Source organism: Oncorhynchus keta, chromosome 7 (genome assembly GCF_023373465.1).
Source record: "Oncorhynchus keta strain PuntledgeMale-10-30-2019 chromosome 7, Oket_V2, whole genome shotgun sequence".
Classification (NCBI taxonomy): domain Eukaryota; kingdom Metazoa; phylum Chordata; class Actinopteri; order Salmoniformes; family Salmonidae; genus Oncorhynchus; species Oncorhynchus keta.
Genome location: NC_068427.1, coordinates 2,067,022 through 2,079,964, shown reverse-complemented (window position 1 = coordinate 2,079,964; position 12,943 = coordinate 2,067,022). Strand labels below are relative to the sequence as shown.

The window sequence follows — 12,943 nt, the reverse complement described above, 5'->3', positions numbered from 1 at the left end:
TATTTTCAGTGTGGATCGATAGCTAATGCTAGCTAGCTATTTAGCATGAAAATTACTCACCTTTCATGAATATGATTTGTCCTTTGTAGTAATTGTCATGTCCAAATGGCACCAGGTAGAGCTGTCAAGGATCGAAGTCTTCTACATATTTATGGTTAAAAGATGTAATATTGCATATTTCTATGATGGTCTTGAACCTTTCTTCATAATAATTGATGTCAGCATACAAGGCTAGCTAGCAAAATAATCAAATATATAACTTTTATTTGAGGAATTTAGTCTATAGTGAAGTGACAGTTGCGGGCAACAAGCAGTACAGTACGTTAAGTGCACTGCTCCAACTGTCAAAGGAATGTTCAAATTTGAATTCCAAAAAGTGAGCACATAACCTCGACAATCATCTGGAAGTTTCGCGAGACTACATTCTCTTTGATAGCGCAGAGGCTAGTGCCCACATTCTGCCAGCAATGTTGTTATTTTATAAGAGACTGGGTTCACACCCAGGTGTGACACCCACGACCCGGGTATGACCCCCACGACCCGGGTATGACCCCCACGAAAGGAGTCATCATCACATCAGACCACTTTGGATCAAAAAATACCTAGCTTCTTTATTTTTGGCCTGGCATCAATGGAGGTAAGTTGCCTTCCAGTCTTCTTTTATCTGTTTATTTCTGTATACAACCACAACTAAGAGGATATAGGACGCTAAATGTTTATTAGTAAAACTTAGATAACGTTTTGTGTATTTGTTTTTACTGAACTAAAAGTGATTGTGCACATTAGACAAAATTACACCTTTTAATGTCAATGTTGAGCATTGCTATTATTAGCTGGTTAGCTAGCTTAGCATTAACATATGTCTTTTAATGAGTCATAGATAACTTTGTTTCAACTTTAACCAGATCTGAGGTTATTGTGGAAGTATATTTTAAATACAAAATAATCACTTCAACAAAGCTAGGATCAAATCAAGGGTCATCGTTACTCGACATTCAAACAAAAGTACAGTTTACTTTTTAAACGTTTAGTTCCCACGAGATCACTTTGAGTCAAAATGCAGGCTGAGATCTAACCTACTGCTCTGAATGGCGAACGTGCAATGAAGATGGAATTCATGGCATGATTCTCCCACCACCATGCTTCACAGTAGGGGTGATGAGCTGTGCCTGATTTTCTTCAGACATAGTGCTTTGCAGCCGGATTGTGACCGGTAGACCCATGAGGTGGCGCACAATTGGCCCAGCGTCGTCCGGAGTTAGGGAGAGTTTGGCCGCCCGGGATGTCCTTGTCCCATTGCGGTCTGGCACAGACTTGGGGAGAAAAAAAGGAAAAATAAAATAATAACAACAAAAACTAAAGATATATATTTTTTAATCTGGCCAAATTAGTTATATTTTTTTCTCATCAGACCACAAAATATTTTGCCTTATTCTCTGTCTTTCACGTGGCTTTTTGAAAACTCCAGGTGCACTGTCATGTGCCTTTTTCTTAGGAGTGGCTTCCATCTGGCCACTCTCCCATGAAGCCCAGATTGGTGAAGTGCTGTAGAGACAGTTGTCCTTCTGGCAGGTTCTCCCATTTCAGCCAAGGAACTCTGTAGTTCTGGTCATTGGGTTCTTGGTCACCTCCCTGACCAAGGTACTTTTGCCTAGTTGCTCAGTTTGCTCACTCGGCCAGCTCTAAGCAGTCTGGGTAGTTCCATATTTTTTCTATTTCCCAATGATGGAGACCACTGTGCTCTTGGAATCTTTCAACACTCTAGATTTTGCTTTATACCCTTGCCAGATATACTATATGCCTCATCACAATACTATCTCAGATATCTATGGACAGTTCCTTGGACTTCATGGTATATTTTCTGCTCTGACATGCACTGTCAATTGTGGGACCATATCTAGAAAGATATTTATTTCTAAATTATATCCAACATTTTTTAATAAAGATGTAATTTATTTTCACAAAAGAAAATAAGTTCTAAACAACAATACAGCTTAAACAATATATATTAAACGGTGCGCAGGTGTGGTTGGAAGCCCAAAGGCTTATATAAAAACCACAACACAAAAAACAATATATTTGAAAATATAACAAAATCCACTAATCAAAAATGTACAAATAAACCGATCAGCATTCACCAAAAAAAACATTATGTTTTGTTTAAATGTGTGTGTGCATGTGAGAGTTTACTGAGTAGTTTGGTTCAACAGGCTGAGCCCCAGTCTTCGCTTATTGAGGGATGATGAGGTTTTGGTAATGTGAAGATTGGCATTCCAGAGTATGGAACATCTGTGTCTCATAGAAAATGGACTACGTGAGGTGTGGCAGTGGGGAGGGTGAAGATTATCACAGTATCTTTCCAGTGGTATATACACTACCAGTCAAAAGTTTTAGAACACCCTTTAGATCAAGGGTTTTTCTTTATTTTACTATTTTCTACATTATAGAATAATAGTGAAGTCATAAACTGTGAAATAAGACATAATAAATCATGTAGTAACCAAAAAAGTGTTAAACAAATCAAAAAATATATTTGATATATTTGAGAATCTTCTAATTGCCACCCATTGCCTTGATGACAGCTTTGCACACTCTTGGCATTCCCTCAACCAGCTTCATGAGGTCGTCACCTGGAATACATTTCAGTTAACAGGTGTGCCTTCTTAATAAAAGTTAATTTGTGGAATTTTTAAACTATTTAATACGTTTGAACCAATCAGTTGTGCTGTGACAAGGTAGGGGAGTATCCAGAAAATAGCCCTATTTGGTAAAATATCAAGTCCATATTATGGCAAGAACAGCTCAAATAAGCAAAGGTGAAACGACAGTTCATCATTCATTTAAGACATGGTCAGTCAATATGGAACATTTCAAGAACTTTGTTTCCTCAGGTGCAGTCACAAAAACTATCAAGTGCTATGATGAAACTGGCTCTCATGACTGCCACAGGAATGGAAGACCCAGAGTTACCTAGAGGATAAGTTCATTAGTTACCAGCCTCAGAAATTGCAGCCCAAATAAATGCTTCACGGAGTTCAAGTAACAGACATCTCAACATCAACTGTTCAGAGGAGACTGTCTGAATCAAGCCTTCGTGGTTGAAATTTCTGCAAATAAAACACTACTAAAGTACACCAATAATAAGAAGAGACCTGCTTGGGCCAAGAAACACGAGCAATGAACATTAGACCTGTGGAAATTTGTCCTTTGGTCTCGAGTCCAAATTTGAGATTTTTGGTTCCAACCGCCGTGTCTTTGTGAGACACCCTGTGGGTGAACGGATGATCTCCGCATGTGTATTTCCCACCGTAAAGCATGGAGGAGGTGCTATGGTGCTGGTGACACTGTCGGTGATTATTTAGAATTCAAGGCACTCTTAACCAGCTTGGCTACCACAGCATTCTGCAGCGATACGCCATCCCATGGTTTGGGCTTAGTGGGATTATCATGTGTTTTTCAACAGGACAATTGACTAAAACACACCGCCAGGCTGTGTAAGGGCTATTTTACCCAGGAGAGTGATGGCGTGCTGCATCAGATGACCTGGCCTCCACAATCACCCGACCTCAACGCAATTGAGATGGTTTGGATAAGTTGGACCACAGAGTGAAGGAAAAGCAGCAAACAAGTGGCTCAGCATATTTGGGAATTCCTTCAAGAGGGTTGGAAAAGCATTCCAGGTGAAGCTGTTTGAGCGAATGCCAAGAGTGCGCAAAGCTTTCATCAAGGCAAAGGTTGGCAATTAGAAGAATCTCCAATGTAAAAATATTTTGATTTATTGAACACTTGTTTAGTTAGTATATGACTTCATATGGGTTATTTCATAGTTTTGATGTCTTCACTACTATTCTACAATGTAGAAAACAGTACAAATAAAGAAAAACCCTTGAATAAGAAGGTGTTCTAAAACTTTGGACCGGTAGTGTAGATGGATCTCAGAATTAACCTGGAAGAATCTATTGAAGGGTTTAGGTAAACTGTCTAGGAGATTTGAGTATTTGAAGATGAAAATGCATAATAGACAAGATATTGTCCTGAGGCAACCGAGTGGCGCAAGGGTCTAAGGCACTGCATCTCAGTGCTACAGGCGTCACTACAGACCCTGGTTTGATTCCAGACTGTATCACAACCCGGCCGTGATTGGGAGTCCCAAAGGTCGGAGCACAATTGGTCCAGCGTCTTCCGGGTTAGGGTTTGGCCATGGTAGGCCGTCATTTTAAATAAGAATTTGTTCTTAACTGACTGGTGAAATAAAGGTTCAATAAAATAATGTCTGAAGCACATTGCGTTGCATTCATGTCTGAAATGTACTATATAAATAAAGGTTGATTTGAATAAGTCAAGGGTATGAATACATTCTGAAGGCACTGTAACTAGATTCATTACACTTAATCCCTTTTTACTGTTGCCAAGCCCATCAAGGTCCTGATTGATGAGTCACTAATCCAGTCACAGCTTTTTGTCTTTGGCAATACTAGGGACCCCCCCCCCACACACAGTGCTTTTAAAATTGTGTGTCAAATGTGTAATTAGAAAACACCATGTAATCATGTATGTCAAAGTGTATGTTTGTTCATACAGTAATTTTTGTTCACCTGGGATTTGAACACCTGGAATTTGAACATTAAGATCTTCCTGCTACGCAACTATGTCTGTATCAATGACTGATTTCACCTGTAAGCCTATTCCTACACTTTGCACTTCAAAGTACATCTCAGCTCTGTTAAAAATACAATGAAGAAAAACTATTATGTTTGTAATTATCGTAGTGATTCAGGAGTAACATTAAAACAGAATAATAGTCCCCACCAACATTAGACAACTATACCAAAAACCCAATGAGAGAATTGTCAGATTAACTGAAAACTAAAAGTCAAGTACTAAGTGATCATGTCAAATGTAATCATATTGTCATTGATTATAATTTTTTAAAACTATTTTACCTGAATATCATTTCATTACTTTACTTATAATAGTTTGGGACACCTGGGACCATCACGTGACAAAAACCTCCAGGGGACCAAATCAAATAAAATTGTATTTTGTCACATACACATGATTAGCAGATGTTAATGCGAGTGTAGCGAAATGCTTGTGCTTCTAGTTCCGACAATGCAGTAATAACCAACAAGTAATCTAGCTAACAATTCCAAAACTACTACCTTATAGACACAAGTGTAAGGGGATAAAGAATATGTACATAAAGATATATGAATGAGTGATGGTACAGAGCGGCATAGGCAAGATACAGTAGATGGTATTGATTGCAGTATATACATATGAGATGAGTATGTAAACAAAGTGGCATAGTTAAAGTGGCTAGTGATACATGTATTACATAAAGATACAGTAGATGATATAGAGTACAGTATATACGTATACATATGAGATGAATAATGTAGGGTATGTAAACATTATATTATGTAGCATTGTTTAAAGTGGCTAGTGATATATTTTACATAATTTCCCATCAATTCCCATTATTAAAGTGGCTGGAGTTGAGTCAGTGTGTTGGCAGCAGCCACTCAATGTTAGTGGTGGCTGTTTAACAGTCTGATGGCCTTGAGATAGAAGCTGTTTTTCAGTCTCTCGGTCCCAGCTTTGATGCACCTGTACTGACCTCGCCTTCTGGATGGTAGCGGGGTGAACAGGCAGTGACCATGACACAATGTCCCAAGAATATTCAGAGGACCATGACACAATGTCCCAAGAACGTCCTAAAAACGCCCCCCGGGTCAAACCGGGAACTATAGAAAGGTCCCCCAGAGAACGTTCCCTTGGGAACATCATGTAACGTCCTAAGGACTAGTAAAATGAAAGTCCTGAGAACGTCCTAAAAAAGGTCTTGACATGGTCCTCAGTGATGTCCTGGGAACTTACAGAGAACTACACAAAGGTCCCCCAGAGAACACTCCCTTGGAACCATCACGCAACATTCTTAAAATGTTCTCAGAACGTCAGCCTTAATTAAGGAACCAAATGGGAATATTGCCAAATGTCCTCAGACATTCCCTGTTTGCTGGGTAGGCTACACAACTGTCATTCCAATTAAAGTGTTTAAACTACAGTTGTTGCGTGTGAAAACTGAAAGAAGGAAGACATAGAGACCTTCGGTCAGACGATGCGAATAAAAGGAAGGATGACGAAGACAACACTTCAGCAAATCAACTCTTAATCATTAAAGCTGTGGGTTTCAGATAAATAGATGCACAATTACCTTTGTAAAAACATTCAGTGTAAATTTAAGTTTGCTTTTGTTGAATGATGATGTAATGATGAAGCAGTACAGAGTATTGTAGGAAACTCACAGGTCTGCTGTTCATTCAGAAACTCGAATGTAATTATATTGGACACCTTGTCTTGTTGTCAGATGCCCTGTCGATTTCCCTGCTGCAAATCCTTTCACTCATTCAAGCTTTGCTTACATGCTGTTCCTGGTTGTTGTGGTCATTCAAAAAATGTCAGCACTTTTGTGGTTGTGGTTTTAGTAGTTGTGGTCAGCAGTTTTGTGGTTGTGGTTCAGTAGTTGTGGTCAGTAGTTGTGATCAGTAGTGGTGTGGCTGTGGTCATTAGTTGTGGTCAGTAGTTGGGTGGTTGTGGTCAGTAGTTGTGTGGTTGTGGTCAGTAGTTTTTTGTGGTTGTGGTCAGTAGTTGTGGTTTAGTAGTTGTGGTCAGTTGTGGTTGTGGTCAGCTAGAAATCTTATCTGTATCATTCCAGGGTGTCCAGACCGGGGAAGCATTAGAAATCTTCTCTGTAGTGTTCCAGGTCATGCCATAATGCAGTTATTTTGGAAGATGCTGTACCCTATTAGCTGAAATCATATTTTTTCAAAGCCATTTTAGCTATTGCACTAGGCGTTTGGTCTGAACAGTCACAAATCATGGGAATTTGTCGCCCTATGAAGCCGTTGTCTCCCTCTGAGGCAAGTGTTGCTAGGTAACCCCCCATGCAGTTGCCTTGGCAGGCCTGCTCCCTCCATGGCTAAAGCCAGTGTGAGAAACATGTTAACAAATGTTTGTGCTATACTAAATTAATACTGCACTCTGCTAGATTCATGATAGTGTTGCTAGACAAAACAATGAAAGTGAACTTCAAAACATGATATACTGTAGTTTATTGGAATTTGCAGCTGTTGTTGGCAAGTAATGAATCTGCCAGTATCTGACATGACTATGTCCTTACATCTGCGAAAGTTTAACAGACACCCTCTCCATTAATTAAACTGCTCATGACGTTTAATGCCTTCATTTCCTCTCCTGTGTTCTAATTATTACGTCCATTGAGCGTTCCCAATACAAGCTCATTGTGAGATTAATTTGATTTGTGCTAGTAAAAGCGGAATGGCAAAATAAAAAAAATGTTGCTAGTAGAGGCTGTATTAATATCTGACAAATTCTATGTAGTGTTAGAGCATGACTCAGAGATAAGGTAGTGATGATGTGTGTGCACGTACATGCTTGTGTGAGTGTGTGTTTGTGTGAGAGAGAGTATGTGTTTTTGTTCGTACTCTGTACTAAGGTGAGCAACATAAATGCCAGTGCCTGCACACTATTTCAAAGTTATTGAAGGAGTACAGCGGAGGAAATTAGACTGCCTCCCTGTGTCCTGGTCTGACAGATTAGTTTATGAGTAATGAATACATTAATAAATGCTGCATTTATAAAAGTTACAACATATCCAGAAGAAAAACAACAAAAGGTCCCCCTCCTTCTCCCCTTTCGTCCAAAAGCAGTGATGACGACGGTGGCCGTTAAAAACACACAGATATTAAAAAGACTAATCTTTGGCCCATCTTGATCAGTCACTCTCACGCAGATGGGCGCCCATGTAGTGTGTCCTTCTGACGCGTGCGTCACTCAGCTCAAAGTGCGGACTCAGAGGAAACGCTAGACAACCACATCTGCCTGCCTGCACATAGTCCTAGCAGTATAACTATCTGCCACAGTTATATGAACCAATATATATTTGCATACGGTATATGATGCAATGTCTGCACTTCTGACTAACTGAGAACGGTAAAATAGCTCCTATTCTCTCACATCCTTGGGAATTAGAAAATACTATGAAAGCCATGCTCTCTCGAAGAGTGATCTAACTTTGTATAGACCTACCTTGCATTGCAGACTGGTCCCGTAGACTGGACGTCACATTGTATAAGTTAACCTGTGACACTTAAATTAGTTTGGGATGGTAACATAAGACAGATGGGTACTTAAAAGGTAAAAACCAAAGTAGGGTGGTTGGTTGGGATTGATGGATGGGCTATAACACTAACGTCGAGCAATCCCAACTACTTATAAAGTTAGCTAACCCGTCCACTAACCTTAACCATTTTAGCTAACCCTCCCTTTAACCCTAACATTAACCTCTAGCTAACCCTTCCCCTAACCCTTTAACCTAACTCCTAAACTTAGCCTTAACCCCTAGCCTAGCTAACGTTAGCCAGCTAGCTAGAAATTGTAACATATCATATGTTTTACAAATTCATAACATATAGTAACTAGTAACTGTAACCCATTGATTCGAGTTGAAAAATAAATGCTGCGCTCATGGAATGGCATGCTTTAAGCACTACTAAAAAGTGCTATTTTACACGTGAAAAATGAATGCCATATGCTGCATTTGCTATTAGCCTATTTTGTCGCCTGCCTCTGTTTTAGTAAAAAGCTGAGGTATGGGCCTGGAGAAATGTAACCACTCTCAGATTAATAGACAGAGCTATGGATGCAAGGACTGACCATCCATGTTACGAGGTTAAACAGTGTTTGTTTACATTTACAATGTTTACAAACATTGGAGAAAAACAAGCTTATATTTTAGTCCAAAAATGGATGTAGCAACTACAGATTCCCCCTTTAAGTCTATCAAAAGTGTACGAGTTTGAGAATGTGTCAATTAGGCCTATGGAAAAAAAAATTATCAGCATGAATTAGATTGAGCAATAAAAGCCTCACTTGTATTCTATAGGCTGGGATCCGCACTATGCAGCTGTTGCAAGAGCGCATTTTTCACTGTCTGTGAACTGGTTTGAAAACAATGATTGATAGGCAGTATAAACTTCTTGAATTCAACCATTATTCTGTTCAAATACACATTTAGATTTGTGAACAGCCATCCACAACAACCACAATCCATAAGGCGCAAGTAGCTAAATCAAAGAGCAGCAGTGTGATTAACATGTAGATATCAATAATAAGTGATATCCATATCGCCGTAGACTACACAAGTGTTTATTCAAGTTGGATAATCTTTGGATGCCGACAGCAGTCGCATCATTGGAAGACATATCTTGCCTACAAAAGCCTATTCCTGTTGTTGAATGACATTGGAGAAACTTAAAATACATTTAAAAGTAATCCTTGAAGTAATCATCACATTTTTCAAAAGTATTTGAAATCGGATAACAATATTTTTCCTGGCTACGTAACGGATTACGGTTTCAGTCTTTTTTAAACCCTTACATGTAACGGAATACAATGAATCTGTTACTCCCCAACCCTGCATATAGTACGTTTTGCAAATTAGTAACATACTGTACATTTAACTACTTTGTAACAAATAGTATGTTTGCAAATTCGTAGATATAGTACGTTTCCAATTCATAACATATAGTATGTTTTGCAAATTTGTAAACATATAATACAAATTGTAATCCGTAACATATCATACAAAATGGGTGATGGACATCCACTAATTAATACATACCATAGGACACGTAAGGTATCGTACTAAATGAAGTGTCTCGGACATACATATAGAATAATACAAAATGCTCAGAGACCAGGTTGTGCTTTTGCCAAAGATACAGTCAGCTTTTGGAGTTTTTCGCGCTCACCATTTTCCCTCTCTCTGCTCTTTATGATCTAAAATATACATAAGTAACGGCATAACTCTGGGCGTGAGTCTCCGTGAGTTATTTTTACTCATGACTCGGCAGCGCCTGAACTGGTCACCCTTGAGCAAAAGCTGCCAATGTGGCAAAACTAGTTAGGATGACAAAAAGGACAACATCTCCCTGGGGAGTAACATCCCTGGTGGAAAGGAAGCAATGCGATGCAACAACTTTGTGGATGATACAACACGGGGATTATAACGATGACTGACATTTTGAATGTCACTCGTCCACACATAAGGGCAGGCGACATTTGGGACCATTTTTCTTCGATATGACTTGCCAGTAATTTATCTGATCAAAAACTATGTTATAGTGAAACAAAACATCGGCTAAATGGTTTTATAAACCATTTTCAATCCTGTGTACAACTTAGTCTTTTAGAAAGGAGATGCAACCAAAATCCTGAATCAAAAAGTATGAATCATCCCATCCTAAATCACCCATCTCGACACCTATCAGCACTACCGTTAGTGAAAACTTAACAGAAAACCTCTGTCTCTGTCAGGAATAAAGCTTTCCAATACGGACAAAACAAAAGAGGAAAACTAACATCATGGAATGGAGACGGGGTCAATACCCAATTTAAACTCAGCCAACTCAGGGAAACCCTTGCGAGCCAATTTCCAATTCCAATTAGTAGTATTAGCAGCTTCTTCGGAGCACCATGTAGGAAAAGAAAAGAGCTAGCGTAGCCTTTACTCACCAGAGTTGCGCTAGGTCGTGGGTTCTCAGGGCATTAATGGAGCCGTTTGGCAGAAAGCAGAGGGGACGACCGTGCAGATCAGTTCATCAGCCTTTAGACTTGTTTCCAGGTTGATAACCGGCCCATTCTACACAGCCAGAGCACCAAACATTGAAAGTTAACATCTAGATAGGGCTAATTGACATGACAAACGCCACCATGTGTCTGTCATCTCTTCTGGTTCATAGGTTCTACGGCAGTAGACCAGACCTTGTTCAGGCAAGGCCTTCATGTACTGTTAGCTAAAGAGGAAAGGGCCACCGAGCAAAAAGGCAAGCACATGTGCATGTGGACTGGGTTACTTCATCTTCATGCGTTTTGCTAAGTTCTCTCATTAGGGAAAAGTAGCAAAAACAGAATTGTTACAGTAAACTACACCATTATGTATTTCCCATAATTTCCTCTTTCAATTATAGTGGGGCATCATTTATAATGAATGCAGAGATGCAAAGCTATAATGTCGATCTGTCTCTTTGTGTATTTATGTGGGTTTTGTGGGCATGTGCATGCATTTATAAATGCATGTGTGATTATGTTTTTTTTTTGTATATGTGGGAATGCATGTGTGATTGATTGAATGGATGACTGACTGTGTGTGTAAGCATGTGTGCATGTACACATCTGTGCTGCATTGCCGTATCTACTCAGATAGATAGATATTCGTGTTTCAGTATCGACGGGCTAACCTAGCTTCTATTTGCTACAGATATCAATTATAGCTTTGTTCATATTCATGGTTTTTGGCTGAGAGGTGGATTATTCTTTATTTTATACTTATTTAATGTTAATTTAAACCAGGAAGACAAATATGTTTTTTCAAGGGAGACCTGGGTCATGTTCATTAGGCACTAAAAGGATGGACTGAAAATGGGAGGGAAAACCTGAACTTGTCCAATAAGAAAGGCTCATTTTTGGTTCCCTGAGCAAAATGTTTTATAACACTTACAATTGCGTGGCCCTAATGAACATGACCCAGGCCGAGAAAGGCAGATCATTGAGGTGTGATTGTTCTCTCACCAAAAAGGGATCCCAAAAGTCTCCTGGGTTTTCTCTTCCAGGTCATGTGACCTTGTGCTGTCAACCTTCCAGAGGACTGGGGAGACTTCCGTCTGTCCAGTGCCGTTCTACCTGGAACAGGAGAGATGGACAGACGGTCATGAGGTAATGGTGGAATACAGTAAAATGTCAAGTACATGGTATACTAGAATATATTATCACAATGAGGGGTTACAGTTGTGAATGTCTCTGCTGTGCTGTTATACAGTATATTGTTTGCTCTGACATTGTAATTGTAATTTCCAGTTATACATTTTAGGTTATTTGGTTTTAGGGGCAGTTATTAAATAATTTGAACAACTCTGTGGCAGTTATGTTAATTTGTCAAGACCTACCCCCACATTTTATGGACAAGTGCAGGCAAAGGCATCAATGTTGACAAGAAATTCAATTAAATGTGAAGTAAAAGCTCAGAAACTTAAGGTACACAGCATTAACCCACCTATATTAGTACTTACCTGAGCAATGCTTCCTTGGTGACCACTTCAAATGGTTTAAGTGTCCAATAATATGTTCCTCTTCAGGTTTATATTGGATTCGTTGGAAAAACTGGAAGAAATCACAGCAATTAAAGGTAATACATCAGTAACAAAGTAGTGCCCTGTGCATTTGACTTTCATACTTTACATGAATATCAATTAATTAATGGAGAAAGAATAAATGCTGTACTGTGTTTTTACCTACATTCTACCAGTATGTCTCAAATCAATAAAATGAATGTGTTTCATATGACAATGTGGTATTTTACAGCCTGTAAAAACACGTACTCCATGTGTTAAGTTAAGCCATTTCAAGACAACATCCCAGGCATGGCCGGCCCTCGCCTTTTGGGGGCCCTAAGCAAGATTTGGTTGCCCCCCCCCCCACACACACATTTTAGTTGCCCCCCTCTTGACGGTAGAGAGAAACATGTACGTTTTAAAGTACATTTCCTGCAATTCTACACATTCTGCCATGGGGAGTAGAGACAATGTTGCGGTTTTGAAGCAACATTTCTGCAATTCTTCACATTTTGCCATTGGGCAGAGAGCAGTTTAGAAATGTTACGACAAATTTCATGCATTTCTACTATTTTTGCCAAGACTTAAGCCATGTTAATGACATCTGAGTGAGAGTGACAAACAACATCAATGGTGGCCCCCTGGACGTCAGGGCCCTTGGGCAAATGCCCTGCGGGCCCGGTCGGTATTCGACCATCATTATTACAAGTTGAGACAGCTGGCTAGACTACTTGCTTATGTCGCTTATG

General features: G+C 39.4%; 1 protein-coding gene across 6 annotated transcripts in view; it reads right to left on the bottom strand.

The window, feature by feature from the left end:
* Positions 1-12,943, bottom strand: part of pcbp3 (poly(rC) binding protein 3) — a 125,365-nt gene that overhangs the window by 88,549 nt on the left and 23,873 nt on the right. For 5 of the 6 annotated variants that reach the window (XM_035773032.2, XM_035773036.2, XM_035773037.1 and 2 more), the window contains exons 2-4: positions 12,153-12,243; positions 11,656-11,766; positions 10,600-10,726 (exon numbers count right to left, since the gene is read on the bottom strand). The exons of the other annotated variant lie outside the window; for it this stretch is intronic. The gene's annotated coding sequence lies outside the window, so the exon portion shown is untranslated. The remainder of the gene's footprint in view (positions 1-10,599; positions 10,727-11,655; positions 11,767-12,152; positions 12,244-12,943) is intronic. 6 annotated transcript variants of the gene reach the window in all.